The following is a 21,582-nucleotide window of genomic DNA, read 5'->3' as shown; positions in this document are numbered from 1 at the left end:
ATAACAGAATCTGATGCAATGTCCAATCCATTTTGAAATAGTCTGTTTTGAAATTGCTTTTCCTTGGACTGCAGGGGCGTAAGCTACAAAAAGTTGTTCAGACTTCCTACTGGCCTTGGTTCTGTCCAGGTAGTATCGAAGTTGTCTGTGAATGTCCAAGGTATGCAACAGTCTTTCCCCCTTATTCTCAGGATTGGGGAAGAAAGCAGGCAGATGAATTGCTTGATTTAAAGAAACCCTAGAAAAGTACAGTTTTGTACCTACCATAAATGTAGATGTTCGAAGATCCACATTGCTGCAGTCATAACCTGTGGGTAGTCCGCTGTCCTCGGTCGGCCCGAATACCAAAGTGTTAGGCTGGCGTCGGTCATGGTCGCTCAGATCTGACGTCAGTACGCCGTGGTACAAAAGCGCATGACCGACGCCATATCCTCAGTCTTTCTTGCCCCAGATGTCAGAAGGCCTAAAAGAAAGGCCATAGCCAAAAACAGAAAATACCCAACCACCAATGTAGAAACAATAGTTACCCCACAAACCACACAGCCACCCCAAACTACAGAGGGGAAGGAGGGAGGGAAAATTGGACTGCAGCAATGTGGATCTTCGAACATCTACATTTATGGTAGGTACAAAACTGTACTATGTTCTTCATCTCACATTGCTGCAGTCATAACCTGTGGGTAGAATCCCAAAGCAAAGGAAAAGGGAGGTTGGCAAAATCAGAAAGCATTTGGAGCTGCTAACATGCCCTGTAAAACTGCAGTGGCAAACCCAGCCCTAGATTTGGAATAAAGAGGGAGATGGTAATGTTTAGTAAAAGTGTGCACTGAACTCCAAGTAGCTGCCTCCAAGATATCTTTAGTAGCTACACCCCTTAAAAAAGCAGTAGAAGTGGCAGTAGCCCTAGTGGAATGAGGTCTGATTCCAGCCGGAACCACCTTACCATGATGAGAATAACAAAAAGCAATACAATGGCCAATCCACTTAGAAATAGTTTGTTTTGAAACAGGTTTTCCTTGTGAACCCAAGGCAAAAGAAATGAATAACTGTTGAGACTGCCTGAACCCTTTAGTTCTGCTCAAATAATAACGCAACTGCCTGTGAATATCCAAAGAGTGCAAAATTTTTTCCCCTTTATTTTGGGGATCAGCATAAAATGTAGGCAAATGAATAGATTGGTTTAAGGCCACATTAGAAACAACTTTAGGCATAAAAGTAGGGTTAGTGCAGAGGAGACCCTATCCTTATGAAATATCAGGAAGGGTTCAACTGCCATTAGAGCCTGTAATTCAGATACCCTTCTAGCAGATGTAATGGCCAACAAAAAAGCAGTCTTCCAAGACAAAAACTTCAACTCCGAAGTAGCTGCAGGTTCAAAAGAAGGTAAAGTGAGCTTTTCCAACACAAAATTGAGATCCCAGGAAGGAGTAGGAGCTCTACGTGGGGGTCTTATGTTCTTTGCCCCTCTAAGAAATTGCTTAAACAAAGGGTGAGAGAATAATGGTGGGTCACAGTCATAGTGAGCAGAAATGGCTGCAGCATGAACTTTTACAGAGGAGAAAGACAAACCCTTGTCTAATAATTCTGTAAGATACTGAAGTGAAGCACTCAAATTAGGCTCTGAAACATCAAAGCTCTTTGTTTTGCTCCAAAGAAAAAATCTCCTCCATTTATCAGCATAAACTTTCCTTGTACTAGGCCGTCTGGCCTCCAAAATGACATTCAAAACTTGTTGAGGAAGCTGCGACCCTCCAGGGTCTAAAACAGAATACGCCAGGCTGTCAGATGCAGGGACTGAATCCTGACATTGTGGAAATGATTGCTTGCCTGGGACAAAAGGTGTGGAATTGAAGGCAAAGGCCAAGGAGGCTCCCGTACTAAACTCCTCAGCAGAGGGTACCACTGCTGACGTGGCCAATCTGGAGCTATTAGAATCATGCAAGGCTTGTCCTGTCTGACCTTCAAGAGCACCTTGGGAAGGAGAGGCAGAGGAGGAAAGGCATAGACGTGAAGGTTGTTCCAACTGAATGATAGAGCATCCACTTTCCAAGCTTTTGGGTGAAACAGCTTTGTGCAATACTTTGGCAGTTGGAAATTTAGTGGAGAAGCGAACAGATCTATGTCTGGAGTCCCGCAAGCCATAGTCAACTGTTGAAATACATGAGGATCCAATTTCCACTCGTGGGGATCCACCATCTGTCTGCTCAAAACATCTGCTAAGGAGTTCTGTGCTCCTGGCAGAAACCTTGCCTGAAGAGTGAGGTGCAAACTGAGAGCAGTCTCCCACAAAATCATAGCTTGTCTGCAAAGAGGGTACGAATGGGTTCCCCCTTGCTTGTTGATGTACCACATGACTGTTGTGTTGTCTGTTTGAATCAACACCTGTCCTGGTTGAAGTAGATCCTTGAAAGCCATCAGTGCAAATTGGACTGCTAACATCTCCTTCATGTTGATATGCAAATGTTGTAGTCTGGGAGGCCACGTGTCTTGAACCCATTTCCCATTGAAGTGTGCTCCCCAAGCCATGTCTGAGGCATCTGTCGTTAAGACCTGACTCGCCTCTGGTTGGGTCACAGAGAGTCCCTTGTTTAGGTGACATTCCTGAGCCCACCACAAAAATTCCCTTTGGATGCAAGGTATTATCTGAATGACAGTGTCCAAATCGTGGCAGTGTTGAGTCCATATGCTTTTGAGATACCATTGTAGCTTCCTCATATGCAGTTTGGCATTGGGAAGCACCAGAATACAAGATGCCATGAACCCAGAGGCCTGAAGGACTGTCCTTGCAGTCAGCCTGGACCGTAGAGATAATTGCTGGAAGTAAAGGGAAAGATTTCTTTGTTTGTCCGGGGTCAAAAACGCCATCTGAGAGGCTGTATTCAGTCTCACACCCAGAAAGCACATGTCCTGAGAGGGTACTAGACTGGACTTTATTTCGTTCACAGAATACCCTAGGCACCTTAACACTGCCATAACATACTGTAGATGGTGAAGTAACTTGACTTTGTCTTGAGCAAGAATCAGGCAATCGTCCAGATAAGGATAAATTTGTATTCCCTTAATCTTAAGAAAGCTATCACGGAGCCAGGACCTTTGTGAACACCCTGGGCAGTAGATAAGCCAAAGGGCAATGCAGAGAACTGATAATGAAAAGTACCAGCCAAAACGCAGGAACCTCCTGCAGCTGGGCCTGATAGGAATGTGAAGATAAGCCTCTTTGAGATCCAGAGTTACCATCCAGTGATCTTTGCCTAGCAGAGGCAGAAGCTGCTGTAAAGTTAACATCTTGAATTTTGGAATGTCCAGGTATGTGTTGAGAATAGACAAATCCAGAATTGGCCTCCAAGTGTTTCCTTTCTTTGGTACAAGAAACAGGCGAGAATAAAATCCTAGGCCTACTTCTGACGGAGGGACCCCCTGGATAGCCCCCATTTTCAAAAGTAGAGAAATCTGCTTGTGAGCCTCCAACTTTTGCTGAGGAGGAACGTCTGGCATGCCCTTGAAAGGAGGCAAGGTGTGAAAATAAAACTTGTAGCCTCGATCTATAATGTCCAACACCCATTTGTCCTGGGTGACTAAAAGCCAATTTTGTCTGAAAAGTGCCAACTTTCCACCCAGAGGAGCTGCCAGACAGGAGGGATCTGGCAGCTGGAAATACAGGTCATTGGGTCTGCTTACGAAAAGGCTGACCCCTGCCCTCACCTGAAGATTGTGCAGGGGAACTCCACGTCCTAGGTCTGAAAGAACCCTGAGCATGAGCTCTGCCCCTACCACGTCTAGATCTGCCCCTAGACTGTAAATCAGAAGAAGGATAAGCCCATCCCTTAGCAGGCCAATTTCTGCTAAACTTAGGGGGCTGCACCTGTAAAAATTCCTTAACTGTCTGCATGGACTTTGCTTTGTCGTACATTTTTTTCAACACCGACTCCACAGGAGAACCAAACAGAACTTCAGATTGAAGGGGAGCGTCCAAAATTCTAGCTTTAACATGCTCTGACAAATTCTGATCCTTAAGCCAGGCGTGCCTACGAATAACTGAACCAGTGGCAGCCACCCTGGAAGAAGCCTGAAGAGCATCAAAACCACACTGCAAAGAATGTTTACCCACCTGATCAGAGGCATGAACTAAATCTTGCAATTCCTTACACTCTATACCCTCTGCCAAAGCATCTACCTTAGATTTTAACTGACTTAAGAGAAAATTCTGGTACTTCAGCATATGAAACTGGCAATTCAAAGCCCTCATTGCTAGAGTGGAAGAGGTATACACTTTTTTACCCCACCTATCCAAAGCCCTAGAATCTTTATCCAGAGGGACCGGATTCTTTACAACAGAAGCCCTGACACCCTTAGGTCCCTGGCTAATAGTTTCCGGGTCAGCTCTTGGGCTCTTATACAAATATTTATGAGCCTCTGGCACTCTGTAATACCTGTCTGGCTTGACCGGGGCAGGAGGTAAAGAATCAGGATTAAGGGAAGCTTCTGAAAAAAAGTACAGTTTTGTACCTACCATAAATGTAGATGTCCGATAGGAATGCATCTGCAGTCCTTACAAATGGGTTGTCCTGTCGTCAGGCAGCCCTTCGGTCGGCCGGATTCCAAAGTCTGGGTCTGGCCTCGGCTGGTGTCGCACTTCACCCGACGTCATAGCTGCAGTTATTCGGGTATAAAGGCATCAGCCGACGCCATTTTCCTCAGTGTTTCTTGCCCCAGATGCCAGGTGCCCTCTAGGAAGGCTAAATTTGGATAAATGCCAATGATTCCAAATATTAGAGAGCAAACACAAAAAATAAGCATGTATGTACATATATACAAACAAATACACCATAATAGATTCCCCAGCTAGCTATAAGATGGGCAAATACCCTAGGAGTACCACAGAGGGGAAGGCGGGTGGGTAATCCTGACTGCAGATGCATTCCTATCGGACATCTACATTTATGGTAGGTACAAAACTGTACTATGTCCTTCAAGGATGCATCTGCAGTCCTTACAAATGGGTAGAATACCATAGCCAAACTGGGGGAGGAGGCAAAAAGAAGTTATGGTGTAGTTAAGATCCCTTGCAAAACAGCAGTGGCAAAACCTGCTCGGGATCTAGAGTATAAAGGTAAATTATAATGCTTGGCAAATGTATGCACGGAGCTCCAAGTAGCAGCCTCTAAAATGTCCTTGGTAGCCACTCCTCGTAGGAAAGCAGTGGTAGTGGCTGTAGCCCTTGTAGAGTGAGGCCTGATGTTTTCTGGAGTTTTCTTTCCATGGTAGGAGTAACAAAATCTAATGCAATTTCCTATCCACTTTGAGATGGTCTGTTTTGAAATTGCTTTTCCTTCCATCCCTGTTGCATATGCTACCAGTAGCTGGTCAGTTTTTCTATTGCCTTTGGTCCTGTCCAGGTAGTAGCGTAATTGTCTATGTACATCCAAGGTATGCAAAAGTCTTTCTCCCCTGTTCTGTGGGTTGGGGAAGAATGTAGGTAGGTGGATAGCCTGATTTAAAGATACTCTGGAGACCACCTTAGGCATAAAAGTAGGATTTGTTCTCATGGACACTCTATCTTGATGGAAGATCAGGAAGGGTTGTACTGCCATTAATGCCTGTAGCTCAGATACCCTTCTTGCTGAAGTGATTGCCAGCAGGAAAGCAGTTTTCCATGATAAGTATTGTAATTCTGCTGTTGTTGCTGGTTCGAAAGGAGGAAGTGTCAATTTTTCTAGCACAAAGTTCAAGTCCCATGCTGGCAATGGTGGCTTCCTAGGAGGTTTTACATTTTTAATTCCTCTCAGAAACTGCCTGAGCAGAGGATGTGAGAAGACTGGAGGATCCAAGTCGTATTCTGCTGAAATAGCTGATGCATGAATCTTAATGGAAGAATAGGACAGGCCTTTGTGGAAGAGCTCTGCCAAGTATTCCAGGATGTTGGCTATGTTTACCAGTGACACATCTTCTCCTTTTGCAGTACTCCAAATGAGATATCTTTTCCATTTTGCTGAATAATTTTTTCTTGTTGAGGGTCTGCGAGCCTCCAGGATAATGTCGGTAGTAATCTCTGGTTCTGACCGACCGGCACTTGCGAACAGCTTCTGCTTCGGGCGCCACGCGGCAAGAAAGACTGAGGAAAATGGCGTCGGCTGATGCCTTTATACCCGAATAACTGCAGCTATGACGTCGGGTGAAGTGCGACACCAGCCGAGGCCAGACCCAGACTTTGGAATCCGGCCGACCGAAGGGCTGCCTGACGACAGGACAACCCATTTGTAAGGACTGCAGATGCATCCTTGAAGGACATCATCCTGAACAACATCCAAAACAGGGGGAATAGCCAAGGGCCTATGCTGTGGTAAAAACAAAAATTCCCTAAGCCTCTTTCGAGAATCTGAGAAATCCTGACCTTCCCACTTAAAATGCTCCCTCATGGAATGCAGGGTTTCAGAAAAAGAAAAATCCTCTGGAAGCAGAAGGACATGAATCCTCTGCATCTGAATCAGAATAAGGAGGAAAATCCTGAATGTCCTCAGCCGAAGACTCAGAATAATCCGAGGAATGCTCCAACCCTTCCACCTCTGGCTCCACCCTAGGCCTCTTATCTGGAGGGGGCATAGAACCCCTGATTAAAGTAATCAAATCCTCTGCCATTTTCAGCATATGCTTTTTAGGTACAGACCCTGCAGAACTAGGGCTGACGCCAGTGGAAGACAAACCAGGCCTGACCTTGGAAGGTGCCTTAGAGACAGAAGTAGAAGGCCTAACCACCTTATGCAAAGAAGGGACTACAGAGACTTGAGAGGCCCCCTCAGCCTGACCCGACTCCTGAGAGGCCACATCCTGCAAGATTAAAGGCTCCCCCTGAGCTTCAGCTGAAACTTCGGCTGGATCCACAGATTCCACCGTAGTTTCCAAAGAACCGGCGTCCGTAACGGACGACTCATCCTGCTTGGACTTTAACGATTTTTCTCTACGCTTCTTAGCAGTAGCAGATGTCGGAGGATCCGACGGCATATTGTAGTTACACCGCTTACCGAAGACAAGTCTAGCACAATCTAACCTGCGTTTAATGGTGCGCTTATTAAATCTAGCACAAAAGCGACACCCGACTACGTCGTGCTCAGGTCCCAAGCAAGGAATACAGAGAGAGTGGTAATCCCTATGAGGTATCTGTTTCCCACAAGAAATACAATTATTTACTTTTTCTGACATCCGGATTTAACTGAGGCAAGAAAAGACAAAAATATTCCCCAACGGGGTACTTAGCCCAACTTGGTCTTCGGTCTGAAACTCAGAATACGAAAATTTCAGGACGCCAAACGGCACTTGCAAACGCTGCTTCTGCTTCGGACCATGTGGCAAGAAAGACTGAGGATATGGCGTCGGTCATGCGCTTTTGTACCACGGCGTACTGACGTCAGATCTAAGTGACCATGACCGACGCCAGCCTAACACTTTGGTATTCGGGCCGACCGAGGTCAGCGGACTACCCACAGGTTATGACTGCAGCAATGTGAGATGAAGAACATCCACCTTTGGCATACAAGTAGGGTTGGTCCTTAATGAAACCCTGTCTCTGTGAAAAATAATAAAGGGTGGTATTGCCATTAGGGCCTGTAGCTCCGAAACCCTTCTTGCTGAGGTAATTGCCAACAGGAAAGCTGTCTTCCATGAGAGAAATTGCAAGTCAACTGTAGCTGCTGGCTCAAATCGAGGTAGAGTCAGTGTTTCTAGGACAAAATTGAAGTCCCAGGCTGGCACTGGGGCCTTTCTTGGTGGCTTAATGTTCTTGACTCCCCTGAGGAATTGCCTTAGTAAAGGGTGTGAAAAAACAGGAGGATCAGTGTTGTATCTAGCTGAAATAGCAGATGCATGTATCTTTATGGAAGAATATGAGAGGCCGTTCTTTAACATATCTGCCAAATATTCCAAGATGAGTGGGATGTTCAACAATGATGCATCATGTCCCTTGCTGGTATTCCAATTGCTGAATCTTTTCCACTTTGCTAAGTAAACCTTTCTGGTGGATGGTCTTCGAGCCTCTGTTAGTATCCGCTGAACTTCCTTGGAGAGAGATAGGCTGAAGTTATTTATGGGATCTCCCAGGCTGTTAGCTGCAGTGTCTGAAGATTTGGATGCACTGTTTGAAGTTGTGTTGAGTCAAAAGTAGAGGCCATTGGGGAAGGGCCCACCTCCTGGTGTGACATAGGCTCCGTAGTAGTGGGTACCAGTGTTGTCTTGGCCAGTCCGGAGCTATTATGATTCCCTTGGGTCTCTCTGCTTTGATCTTTAGTAATACTGAGGTCATCAGTGGCAGAGGTGGGAATGCATAGATTGTTAGGGAGTTCCAGTTGAATGAGAGGGCATCTATTTTCCAAGCTTTTGGATGGTATGTCCTTGTGCAGAGTTTTGGTAGAAGATGGTTGAGGTGAGAGGCAAATAGGTCCACTTCTGGCTTGCCCCATGTCGAAGTGAGTTGTCTGAAGGCCTTCGGATGTAACCTCCACTTGTGTGGGTCTGTGAAATTCCTGCTTAGGCTGTCCGCCAACACACTGTCTTTTCCTGGAACAAACTGGGATTGTAACTGGATGTTTAGGCTCAGTGATTTCTCCCAAAGATGAATTGTCAGTCTGCAAAGGGGGTAAGAGTGGGTGCCCCCTTACTTGTTTATGTACCACATCACAGTGGTGTTGTCTGTCCGTATCAGTAAATGGCCTTGCTGGAGTTGGTGTTGAAAGGCCTCGATGGCATGCATTACTGCCAGCATTTCCTTTTGGTTTATATGCAGATGTGTTTCCTTTGGAGTCCATTGTCCTTGTATACACCTGCCTTCCATGTGCGCCCCCCATCCAAGGTCTGAGGTGTCTGTGGTCATGGTCTGTGTTATCTGTGGTTTTTTGAATGACATACCTGTGTTTGCCTGGCTCACCGAGGCCCACCATAGGAATTCCTTTTGTAGGCATGGAATGAGCGGTATGATTGTCTCCAAGTTGTTGCTGTGTTGAGACCAAATGCTTTTTAGGTACCACTGAAGCTTTCTCATGTGTAGTCTTGCTAATGGAACCAGGAGAATGCAGGATGCCATGTAACCCAGGGCCTGTAGGAATCTCCTTGCAGTCATCTGGGTGAGTTTTGCTAAACCTTTGAAGTAATGAGTTAACTTCTCTTGCTTGTCTTCTGTCAGGTAAGCCATCTGAGAGGCTGTGTCTAGTTTGGCTCCTAAGAAGATTATTTGCTGGGATGGCTGCAGTCTTGACTTTTGGAAGCTGACTGTGTATCCCAGAGCTTGAAGTAATCGTATGACATAATCCAGGTTTTTTGTCAACATCAATTTGTCGTCCGCTTGTATGAGGCAGTCGTCCAGGTAGGGGTAAATTTGTATCCCCTGGAGCCTGCAATGAGCAATTACTGAAGCCAGGCATTTTGTGAATACTCTGGGCGCAGTAGATAAGCCAAATGGCAATGCTGAGAATTGATAATGCTCTGGCCCTGCAAGAAATCTGAGGTATCTTCTGCAGCTGTGTCTGATCGGGACATGCAGGTATGCCTCCTTGAGGTCCAGAGTAATCAGCCAAGACCCCTTGCCCAGCATGGGAAGGAGTTGCTGTAAAGTCAGCATTTTGAACTTTGGTACTATGAGAAAGGTGTTTAATGCGGACAAGTCCAGTATTAGTCTCCATTGAGATTCTTTTCTTGGAACAAGGAACAGTCTTGAGTAAAACCCCTGATCTTGTTCTTGTTGTGGAACTCTTTCTATTGCTTTCATCTGAGTCAGCAGAGTGATTTGCTTGATAGCCTCTGCCCTCTGGTGTTGTGGTAGTTTTGGCATGCCTTGTTTTCTTGGTAAGGTATGAAAATGAAACCTGTACCCTCGGTCTATAATGTCCAAAATCCATTTGTCCTTTGTCAGTCTGTGCCAATTTTCTGCAAACAGAGATAATTTCCCGCCCAAGGGAGCTTCTATTTGTTCCCTGGTAGGCGGTAGTAGAGGAAAGTCATTGAGATTGTGGTTGTGGGGCAGGTGAAACCCCTGCGTCACTTCTTTGGTTTCCTGGCTGCCATTGTCGTCCCCTGTAAGGGCCTCTGTATTGGCCTCTTCCTCGGCCACGTCTGTTCTTACCCCTTTGAAACTTTTCTGGATTAGGAAAGGACCAGTTTTTTGAAGGCCAATTCCTACTGAATCTGGGGGGTTGAACCTGGAGGAAATCTTTCACCGTCTGAACTGATTTTGCTTTTTCTTCGATGGTCTTTAACACATCCTTAGCATTCGCACCAAAAAGCTTGTTCTTTTCCAAAGGTGCATCCAGAAGTTTTGCTTTTGCATGATCTGGTAGAGGTTGATCTTTTAACCACGCATGTCTAAGGATGACTGCCCCTGTCATAGCTGCCCTACATGAAGCTTCCAGTGCATCATATCCACACTGCAGGAAGTGATTGCTAACTTGCTGAGTGTTATGTACAGCTTCCTGCAAAGTCTTCCTGTCTAAAGGATCAGGAGTGGCTAATGTTTTTTGTAAATCTTCTAACAGATAATCCTGATATTGTAACATATGAAAAAGGCAATTTAATGCTCTCATAGATAAGGTAGTGGATGTGTAAACCTTTTTGCCCCATCTCTCTAATGACCTAGCTTCCCTGTTGGAGGGCAAAGGATTTTTAGAGGTGGAGGCTGAAACTCCTTTAGGCCCCTGTGAAATAGTTTCCAAATCAGCAGTATGGGCCCTGAATAAATGGGAATGAGTTTCTGGGACCCTGTAATACCTGTCTGGCTTGGCTGGAGCAGGAGGAAGGGAATCAGGGGTAGTACTAGAATCAGAATACAAATCATCCAGAACATCAAGTACAGGGGGAATAGCTAAGGGCCTGTGCTGGGGCTCCTTAAGGAAAGTCCTAAGGCGTTTCCTAGAATCAGAATATTCCTGACCTTGCCACTTGAAATATTCCCTCATGGAGTGCAGCACTTCCCCAAAAGAAATATCCTCAGGAGGGGAGGCCGAGGGGATGGAATCTTCTGCATCCGAGTCCTCATAGGTCTGGAAGAGATCTTCCTGGCTATCAGAGTGGACAGAGCCCTCAGAATCTTCATCTGAAAGAGTAGGGTCAGAGGGTTCAACCCGGGGCCTTTTATCAGAAGGAGGCTGGGATCCTCTCTCAGGATGGGCCTGTGAACCTCTAATCATGGAAATTAAATCAGCAGCCATGGACATAATTTGTGTCTCTGGAGTAGGCTGAGGTAAGGATTTAGAAGTAATATGCTTTGTTTTGCTGGCTGCCTTAGCCCTAGTGTAGGCCTTAATAGACATGGCCATGGGGGGCCTGGCAGCTCCACGTGCAGGAGTGACCTTGTCTACAGCAATGGTCTCGGGCATTTCCTCGGTTTCGGTATCCGGAGGAAAATCGATAACTGGCGGAGTAATGTCTGGAATCGGAGTCGTCGGTAATGCGGTGTCTTTGGTTCGGAGCGGTGGAGAGACCGTCTCAGAGGGAACTGGAGCACTCGCGCTAGGTTTTGGCGTGGAGTCGGAAGTAGACGCGGGCCGAGGATGTCGATCCCGGTCTTTGCGCTTTTTGGGAGTTTGCGATGTCGGAAGATCCGACGGCATGGTGTAAGCAAATTTATCGCCGAAAAAATCTTCAGCGAACTCCGCCCGGCGCCTGAGAGTGCACTTGTTGAAGCGAGCACAGGCTACACAGGCCGAGACGTCGTGGTCTGGGCCCAGGCAAGGGAGACAGTAAGAGTGGAAATCCTTATGAGGTATTTGTTTACCATAAGAAAGACAATTGTTAACTTTTTCAGTAATTTCTGACATCGGCTGAGGCAAGAAAAGGTCCCCAACGGGTACTTAGCTTTTTGATGACTTCGCATCGAAGAATACAGGAGCTGACCGACCGGCACTTGCGAACTGCTTCTGCTTGGGCACCGCGGCAAGAAAGACTGGAGAAAATGGCGTCGGCTGATGCTTATGTACTCCAGCCGCTCTGACGTCGGAGAGAAATGCGACATCAGCTGACGTCGGACCCAGACTTTGGAATCCGGCCGACCGAGGGCTGCCTGAGGCAGGACAACCCACATGTTATGACTGCAGTTGCATTCTTGAAGGACATCAATTAAAACCACATTGCAAAGTATGCTTTCCAACTTGCTCAGCTACAGGCAATAAATCCTGAATTTCTTTGTTTTCTGCACATTCAGAATTTATCAACATTTTCTGTTTAAGCAGTGACATAATATATTGCTCATATTTGAGCATATGACACTGACAATTTAAAGCCCTTCTAGCCAAGGTAGCAGAAGTGTAAATCTTTTTTCCCTATCTGTCCAGAGCCCTAGAATCCCTGTCAGAGAGGGTAGGGTTGTTTTGCAGTGGAAGCCTTAACCCCTTTGGGACCCTGAGAGATAGTTTCTGGGTCAGCAGCAGGGTTTTTGAAAAGGAATTTATGAGAGTCAGGAACCCTGCAGTACCTGTCCGGCTTAACAGGAGCTGGAGGTAAGGAGTCAGGGGTCAGACTAGACTCTGAAAATACATCATCTACAATGTCTAACACAGGTGGAATAGCTAGGGGCCTGTGTTGTGGGAGTAAAAGGAAGTCTCCGAGCCTTTTCTTAGATTCTGAATAATCTTGGCTCTCCCAGTGGAAATGTTCCCTCATGGTATGCAAGGTTTCCCCAAAAGAGTAATCCTCAGGAGGACAGGCTGAAGGGATAGATTCTTCAGCATCAGAATCCTCATAGGGAGGAAGAGAGTATTCCTGATCAGAAGAGGAATCAGACGAAATGGAAACCTGATCTGAAGATTCATATTCTGTCCCTTGCCTAGGCCTTTTATCAGGAGGGGGATGGAAACCCCTGATCAAAGTAATCAAGTCTTCAGCCATTTTGAGCATCTGTTTTTTGGGCATGGAGGCCTGACCATGAGACTGTTGTACTTGTTTCTTTGTCTTTAAAGGTGCTTTAGTCTTTGCCTTTGTAGCTGGAGTTGCTTTAATGTATAATTAAGTAGGTCTGAAAACACCCTCCGAAGCCGATGCCTGCCCAGCGGCTCCGGACCCATCTGAGGGAATTGTCTCCAAAGGTCCAATACCTTGAGCTTCAAGTGGCCTAGTCGACTCCACGTGGGAGTCTGTAGCGGCCTGCGAGTCCAAAGTAGCGGGTGTCAGGGACTGCAAAAGCGCCTGAGAACCGGCAACTGGCTTAGCAGAAGTCTCGTCTGTTTTGGACCTTGGATGCCTGTCCTTTTCTTTTTCTTTGTGTTTTTGTGAATTCCGGTAGTCGGATGGCTATCCGATGGAATTGTGTAATTAAATTTTCTGCCAAAATAGTGAAATGCAAAATCATACCGACGCTTAATAGTGCATTGGTTAAATCTATCACAAAACCGACAACTAGCAACGTTGTGGACAGGGCCTAGGCAAGGAATACAGTAAGAATGAAAGTCCTTATGAGGTATTTGCTTCCCACAAGAAATACAATTATTACCTTTTTCTGACATCGGTCTGGAGCAAAAAAATGTTTTCCCCAATGGCGTACTTAGCTTTTAATGAAGACTTCGGATCTGAAATTCGAACACGAAAATCTCAGGAGTCGGCCGACCGGCACTTGCGAAGTGGTTCTGCTTCAGGCACCGCGCGGCAAGAAAGACTGAATAAAATGGTGTCAGCTGCATCTTTTATACCCCTGGCAGACTGACGTCAGGGAAGAGGTGAAAGCAACTGACGCCGGACCTAGACTTTGGAATTCAGGCTGACTGAGGGTAGCCTGCCAGAAGGATAACCCAACTGTAATGACTGCAACAGTGAAACACGAAGAATATCCCTGTAATATCTATATGGCTTACTAGGAGCCAGAGGGGAATCTGGAGCCATGCTTGATTCCGAAAACACATCAACAATGTCTAATACAGGAGGCATAGCCAAAGGCTTATGCTGAGGAAGAAGAAGGAAATTCCTTAGTCTCTTTTTTGATTCAGAGTAATCCTGACTCTCCCAATGAAAGTGTTCCCTTAAATTATGCAGGGCTTTTCCAAAAGAATAATCCTCAGGAGGGGATGCAGATGGGATGGATTCCTCTGCATCTAAATCCTCATAGGGTGGTACAGAAAATTCCTGATCAGAAGAGGAATCAGAAGAAATGGAAACTTGATCTGAAGAATCATAATCAATGCCTTGTCTAGGCCTCTTAGCAGGGGGGGGGGGGGGGTTGGGAACCCCTGATCAAGGTAATCAAGTCCTCAGCCATTTTGATTATCTGTTTTTTAGACATAGGGGCCTGAGCACATGGCTCATGCATTGGTTTTTTAGACTTAGAAGTTGTTTTTGAAGCTGGCGTCAGTTTTATATAGAAATGTTGAGGCCTGAAGACACCATCAGAAGCCGGTGCCTGCTCAGCGGCTCCGGACCCATCCAAGGGAGAGACATCAGCGGGTACAATACTCTGAGAATCTTGCGGCATACCGGACTCCGCATGGGTCTCTGTACAGGCCTGCGACTCAAAAGTAGCGGGTATCAGGGGCTGCGAATGTGCCACACTGAGTACCGGTGAACCGGCGACTGGCCTAGGAGAAGCTTCGTCAGTGCTGGACCTCGACGGTTTGTCTCTGGCTTTTTCTTTGCGTTTTTTGTGAACTCCGGTAGTCTGATTGCTATCCGACGACATTTCAGGGTAATTAAATCTGGATCCAAAATATTTTGAAACAAAAAAATACCGACACTTAATAGTGCATTGGTTAAATCTAGCACAAAACTGACAGCAAGACACATTATGATCTGGGCCTAGGCAAGGAATACAGTACAAATGAAAATCCTTATGAGGTATTTGCTTCCCACAAGTAATACAATTATTAACTTTTACTGACATTGGTAAGGGGTAAGAAAAAGTTTCCCTAACGGGGTACTTAGCTTTAATTGAAAACTTTGGTTCTGAAACTCGAATGCGAAAATTTCAGGTGTCGGCCGACTGGCACTTGTGAACTGCTTCTGCTTCGGGCACCACTTGGCAAGAAAGACTGAATAAAATGGCGTCGGCTGCATGTTTTATACCCCTGACGTCATGGAAGTGAAGACAGCAACCGATGCAGGACCCAAGACTTTGTTACTCAGGCCGACGGAGGGCAACCTGCCAGCAGATTACCCAAATGTAATGACTGCAACAGTGAAACATGAAGAACATCAGTCATTCCTATCATACCTTGTCTGAGGGCAGAGTTCCTTTGGTGGTCAAAAGCATGCAACCACAACAAGGGACTGCATTTAACTCTACCCCATGCCACCCAAACCCTGACCACAGACACATCAGACTATGCATGGGGGGCCCACATGGCTGGCAAATGCATTCAGGGCCACTGGAGCCCAAGCCAAATTCTCCTGCACATCAACCAAAAGAAGATGCTAGCTGTACAGGATGCTCTGGCAGCTTTCAGATACCTAATCCTTCCAGGACAACTGCTGATATAAACAGACAACACCACAGTTATGTGGTACATAAACAAGCAGGGGGGAACCCATTCTTACTCGCACTCTGCAGATTAGCCATGACTCTGTGGAGCACAGCTTTGGACAACCAAGTCCATCCACAAGCTCAATTCCTGCCAGGCAAACACAATTCACTAACAGACGACTTAAGCAGAAATCTCCTAGACCCACACGAGTGAAAATTGGAGCTCAGCACCTTCAACCTTCTGATCCAGAGATGGGGGACCACAGAGGTGGATCTCTTTGACTCCCCCCACAACCACCAATTAAGCAAATTCTGCACCAGGAACCCTCACAGCAGGGCCTGGAAGGTGGATGCCCTATCCTTTCAAGAGTACTACTTAAGATAAAAGAAGACAGGCCAAGGACAATTCTGATTGCCCGGGACTGGCCACGTCAGCACTGGTACTCACTCCTACGTAGCCTGACAATGATGCCACCCTGGCACCTACACCAGATCCCTACCCTGCTGTCACAGCAGGAGGGACAGATTTTGCATCCACAATTGCAAACCTTAAATCTTGCAGCCTGGCTTATTCCTTGAATACTCCACCAGCAACCCTAAGTAAACAGGTGCTGGATGTCATTCTTGAAGCCAGAAGGCCTAGTACTAGAAAATCCTATGCAGAGAAATGGAAAAGATATTGTTCTTGGATTTAGTCTAAAGGAAAGGACACAGCAGTGCCCTCCTTACCTCTAACCCTGGATTACCTAACAGAGCTACTCCACAGAGGCCTATCCTTCTCCTCCAAGATTAAGTAGTAGTCCAGAAGAATCCCATTTCCATGTGGCAGTTAGTTCAGGGGATTAACAAAGTAAGTATTTCAGGTCAGTGTTAAAGCATACGCCGTCATCACCTAGTAAACAGAAAAACAAAAACAACCATAAAACACTTCCCACTGTGATCATGATAATCAGTACCACAAATGGGTTGTAAACTTGATGCTGTGTATACTATCAGGACATTATCAGGGCAATAAGGCGGGTTTGGCTGGATTGACAGTGGCATCTAGAGGCAACACCCCAAGTCAGAGCACTGCATGTTCCTATAATGTGTGAAAGCATATACTGCAATGGTATGCACCAAGGAGGAACGCTCTGGTAGAGTTGAAGTCACATAATCCATATTCATTCACACTGCAATGATGGTATTACTTGTCCAAGTATTAAAAAAGTGCCTTCTCTAAGCATATTTGATCTTCCGCCTTAATTCAATTCCAGGGCTGTATCCCTTGTACCCTATAATTTTATAACAGGCTCAGAGACTTCCTCAAAGCAGGCAAGGGTATGTTTCCAGCAGTGTCTCTCCATCAAATACTGTTATTTCTTGTTCTAAAAGCAGCTGATCATATATAACAGCCACTTGCTTCCATTACAACATGTTCTAGCTGCATGTGTGTATTACAGGAATGCTATACATGGTATCAGATCCAGACATATAATCTAGCTCTTTTAGCTGTTCTTTCTGAATTCAGAACCCTTTCATTGGTGTGCTTTGTCCACCACATCACAATGACTTCCAAAGTTGCTGCTTTACTGCATACACACGGCGTCTTCCCTTGTGAACAGATGCAAAAGTGCACTCTGAAAACAGTAAGACTATAAAAACAAAGTGAGATCATTGAAAATACACTGCCGCAGTCTGTTAGATTATAAACCATAACCTGACATTTTAAGAGCTTAACACCATTGGGTTCCTGCAGCTAGTCTGACTTATGCTTTTGCAGTAAAGATCAATACAAGTGATCTTCCACAAGGCATCAGTATTTGCTCACAGCTGACAGCAGGAAGCAGGCAATTAACAGCTTGTCTGGCATTTCTGACCTAGGCACACAAGTATCAATATTTTGCAGTACTACAGGAGAAGTATTACTGCCAGGGTCCATAACAGCTAGTGACATATCCTTTGTTTCATCATAAAAGTTGTATTACTTGTTCATTCATTACAAAATCCTTAACAAGGTAAAAATTATCTTAGCAGCATACTCGTATATCCAGTGCTCAAAACTATTTTTTCTAATATGCTGTATTTCCATTCACAACATTACAAAAATATCTTTGTTTTATTACAAAATGTGAAAATTCAGCATTGAACAATCCTGTTAAAACAACATCAGACTGCAGCACAAACTGCCATAGTTCTACATCTGAGGTTAAACGAACAGTTTCATTCTATGACAGTTGAGTTCATGCTTCATGAAGCAACACTACCTGTCATAAGATTTTTAAAACTGCATTGGAAACAAAGTTTGTCAATATTACTTTTAGAGATCAACTTCACACATAGACACACACACACACTTTTATAAACAAATTATATCAAATTTTCCTACGTTTAAATTTCTTTAAAAAAAGCATACTAATTTCCAGGGCTGGAGTCTAGCTTACAGCACTACAGCCCAAGTCCTTTCCCCTCCCAAGATGAAATGGCCTATGCATACTTTCCTATTTGTAGATTTACTTAAAACTGTCTAATTTCATATGGGGTTAGCAGTGCCCAGTATAGGCACAAATGCCCTGAAACACTATTTCTCTCTAGACATCTGTCAGTGGAACCCTTAGAAACTTCTCTGTTGCACTAAAGGCAACCTAGTTGTGCACTGAGCAGCGTTGCCACACCTATCATTCACCACCCTCAATTAAACAGCCTTTAACAGTGCTAGCACAAAAAAAGTACAGTTGTGTACACTTACCAAAAATGTAAATGTTCGAGTGTATTCACTGTTGCAGTCATTACACTAGTTTTATCTGCCTGCAGGTAGCCCTCAGTCGCCCCGAATACCAGAGTCTTGGGATTTCTGCGTCGGATGCTATCGCCTCTTCCATGAGGTCAGGTTGTAGGTATAAAACATGCAGCCGACGCCATTACATCAGTTTTTCTTGCCCCAGATGTCAGGAGCCCCCAAAATAGTAAGCAATTAGATGGTGTGGAACACCTCCAGTAAAAAGTAAATACTACTGCCATAAGATATGGCCAAAAAGAGGATAGGTAGAAAGCACAGAACAGTCACGGGGCTGGAGGGAGGGTAGCCAGGACTGCAACAGTGAATACACTCGAACATCTACATTTATGGTAAGTGTACACAACTGTACTATGTTCTTCGTGTTTCACTGTTGCAGTCATCACACTTGGGTTGATTCCCAAAGCTGAGGAACGGTGGAGACAGTCAAGAGGTATTAGGACTGGCTAGCAGGCCTTGTAAGACTGCTGTGGCAAATCCAGCTCTGGATTTAGAAAAGACAGGTAAGTGGTAATGCTTGGTGAAGGTGTGTACAGAACTCCAGGTTGCAGCTTCCAGGATGTCCCTGGTAGGGACTTCTCTGAGAAATGCTGTAGAGGTTGAGGTAGCCCTAGTGGAATGAGTTCTGATCCTCTGTGGGGTAGGTTTCCCATGGTGTTTGTAGCAGAAATGGATGCAGTGCTATCCATTTGGAAATGGTTTGCTTTGAAATGGCCTTGCCCTCTGCCCCTGTAGCAAAGCTGACTAGCAGCTGGTCAGATTTTCTGAAAGGCTTAGTCCTGCCAGGGTAGAACCTGAGCTGTCTGTGCACTTCCAAGGAGTGCTGGATCCTTTCCCCTTTATTCTGAGGATTAGGGAAAAAGGTTGGTAAATGGATGGATTGGTTTAAAGTCACACTGGATACCACCTTGGGCATAAATGATGGGTTAGCCCTGAGGGGAAACCCTGTCAGCATGGGAAATAATGAAGGGTTCCACAGCCATTAGTGCTTGTAACTCAGACACTCTTCTTGCTGAAGTGATAGCTAGGAGTAAGGCTGTTTTCCAAGACAGGAATTTTAACTCTGCTGAAGCAGCAGGCTCAAAAGGGGGAAGTGTGAGCTTCTCTAGTACAAAGTTAAGGTCCCAGGCAGGGGTGGGCGCTCTCCTTGGGGGCCTTAAATTGTTAGCTCCTCTCAGGAACTGTCTGATCAGAGGGTGAGAAAAGAGAGGTGGCTCAGTATTATAATGAGCTGAGATAGCAGAGGCATGAATCTTAACTGATGAGAAGGATAAGCCTTTGTGGAGCAGCTCTGCTAGGTAATCTAGGAGTTGAGGTAAGGTGGACACGGTTGTGTCCTTTCCTTGAGACTGGCTCCAAGAACAGTATCTTTTCCACTTTTCTGAATAGGATTTCCTAGTACTAGGCCTTCTGGCCTCAAGGATGATGCCCAGCACCTGTTTGCTGAGGTTTGCTGGTGGTGTAGTCAGGGAATAAACCAGGCTGCAAGGTTCAGGGTTTGCAGCTGAGGATGCAAAATCTGTCCCTCCAGCTGGGACAGCAGGGAGAGGGTCTGACGTAGGTGCCAGGGTGGCACTGTTGTCAGACTGCATAGGAGTGAGTACCAGTGCTGGCATGGCCAGTCTGGTGCAATAAAGATTGTCATTGGTCTGTCCTCTTTGATCTTGAGTAGTACTTTTGAGAGGAGAGGCAGAGGGGGAAAGGCATAGATTGAGAGGTTTTCCCATGTAAAGGATAGGGCATCCACTCTCCATGCTTGGCTGTGAGGATTTCTGGTGCAAACATTTCTCAACTGATAGTTTTGGGGTGAGGCAAAGAGGTCCACCTCTGGTGTCCCCCACCTGTGGATTAGAAGTTTCAATGAGCTGAGTTCCAGTTTCCACTCGTGTGGGTCCGGTAGATTTCTGCTTAAGTCGTCTGCCAGTGAAATTTTGTTTCCCTGGCAGGAATTGAGCTTGCAGGTACACTTGGTTGCTCAAGGCTGTGGTCCACAGGGCCATGGCTAACCTGCAGAGTGGGAAGGAATGAGTTCCTCCCTGCTTGTTTATGTACCACATAATTGTGGTGTTGTCTGTCTTTATCAAGAGTTGTCCTGGAATGATAAGGTATTTGAAGGATGTCAGAGCATTCTGTACAGCTAACATTTTTTTTTAATTGATATGCAGGTGAATTTGTCCTGGGCTCCATTTGCCTTGAATGCATTTGCCTGCCATGTGATCCCCCCATGCATAGTCTGAAGTGTCTGTTGTCAGGGTTTGAGCGGTGAGGGGTAGAGTAAAAGGAAGTCCCATGCTGTGGTTGCAAGCCTCTACCCACCAAAGAAACTTTGCCCTTACACAAGGAATGACAGGAGTCAATGTTTCCAGTTCCTGAGAATGTTGACACCAGAGACTTTTTAAGTACCAATGAAGTTTCCTCATATGCAGTCTTGGATATGGAATTAGTAGAATGCATGACGCCATGAACCTAGGGCTTGCAGTATTTTTCTTGCAGATAGCTGGGCTTTGGTAGCCATTAGTTTGAAGTAGTTTGCCAAATAAACCTGCTTTTCTGGAGTGAGGAATGCCATCTGGGAAGTTGTGTTCAAGCTTGCTCCCAGGAATACAATCTTTTGTTTGGGCACCAGCTGTGATTTCTTTTCGTTTGTGGTGTACCCCAGAGAAGTTAGAAGTCTCTTTACAAATACCAGGTGCTGAAGTAGCAATTACTGACTGTCCGCCTGAATCAGGCAATCATCCAAGTATGGGGAAATTTGAATATTTCTCTGCCGGCAGTATGCATTGGCTGGAGCCTGGCATTTTGTGAATACCCTGGGCGCAGTAGATAAGCCAAAGGGAAGTGCAGAGAACTGATAGTGCATGGAGCCTGCCCTGAAATGTAGATATTTCCGGCAAGATTCCATTATGGGGATGTGCAGATAAGCTTCTTTCAAGTCTAGGGTGACTAGCCAGGAGTCCTTGGCTAACATAGGAAGAAGCTGTTGGAGTGTAAGCCTTTTGAATTTTGGGACCACCAGGAATGTGTTGAGAATGGACAGATCCAGGATAGGGCGCCAAGAGCTCTCTTTTCTGGGCACTAGGAACAGTCTAGAGTAGAAACCCTGTCCCTTTTGCTCTATTGGAACAGGTTGAATAGCCCTGATACTAAGAAGAGAAAGTACTTGCTTTTGAGCCTCTGCCCACTGGTTTGGAGGAAGGTCCGGCAACCTGCTTGGGGTTGGCAGTGAGTGCAAGTAGAATCTGTATCACTGGGATACAATGTTTAGGACCCATCAGTCAAGGGTAATGGACATCCAGTTTTTTACATGCAGGGTGAGTTTTCCTCCTAGGGGTGCAAGTACTTGGGCATGGCTGGGAAGGATGATAGACAAGTCATTGTGAACTTTTTC

At 45.6% G+C, this 21,582-nt stretch overlaps 1 protein-coding gene across 6 annotated transcripts in view; it reads right to left on the bottom strand.

Moving 5' to 3' along the window:
• Window positions 1-21,582, bottom strand: part of MICU1 (mitochondrial calcium uptake 1) — a 1,714,640-nt gene that overhangs the window by 1,012,230 nt on the left and 680,828 nt on the right. The gene's annotated exons all lie outside the window — the stretch shown is intronic.

Source organism: Protopterus annectens, chromosome 14.part0 (genome assembly GCF_019279795.1).
Source record: "Protopterus annectens isolate FY-2018-M chromosome 14.part0, PAN1.0, whole genome shotgun sequence".
NCBI classification, from domain to species: domain Eukaryota; kingdom Metazoa; phylum Chordata; order Ceratodontiformes; family Protopteridae; genus Protopterus; species Protopterus annectens.
The sequence above is the reverse complement of the archived record's forward strand: the minus strand, read 5'-3'. Positions and strand labels throughout refer to the sequence as shown.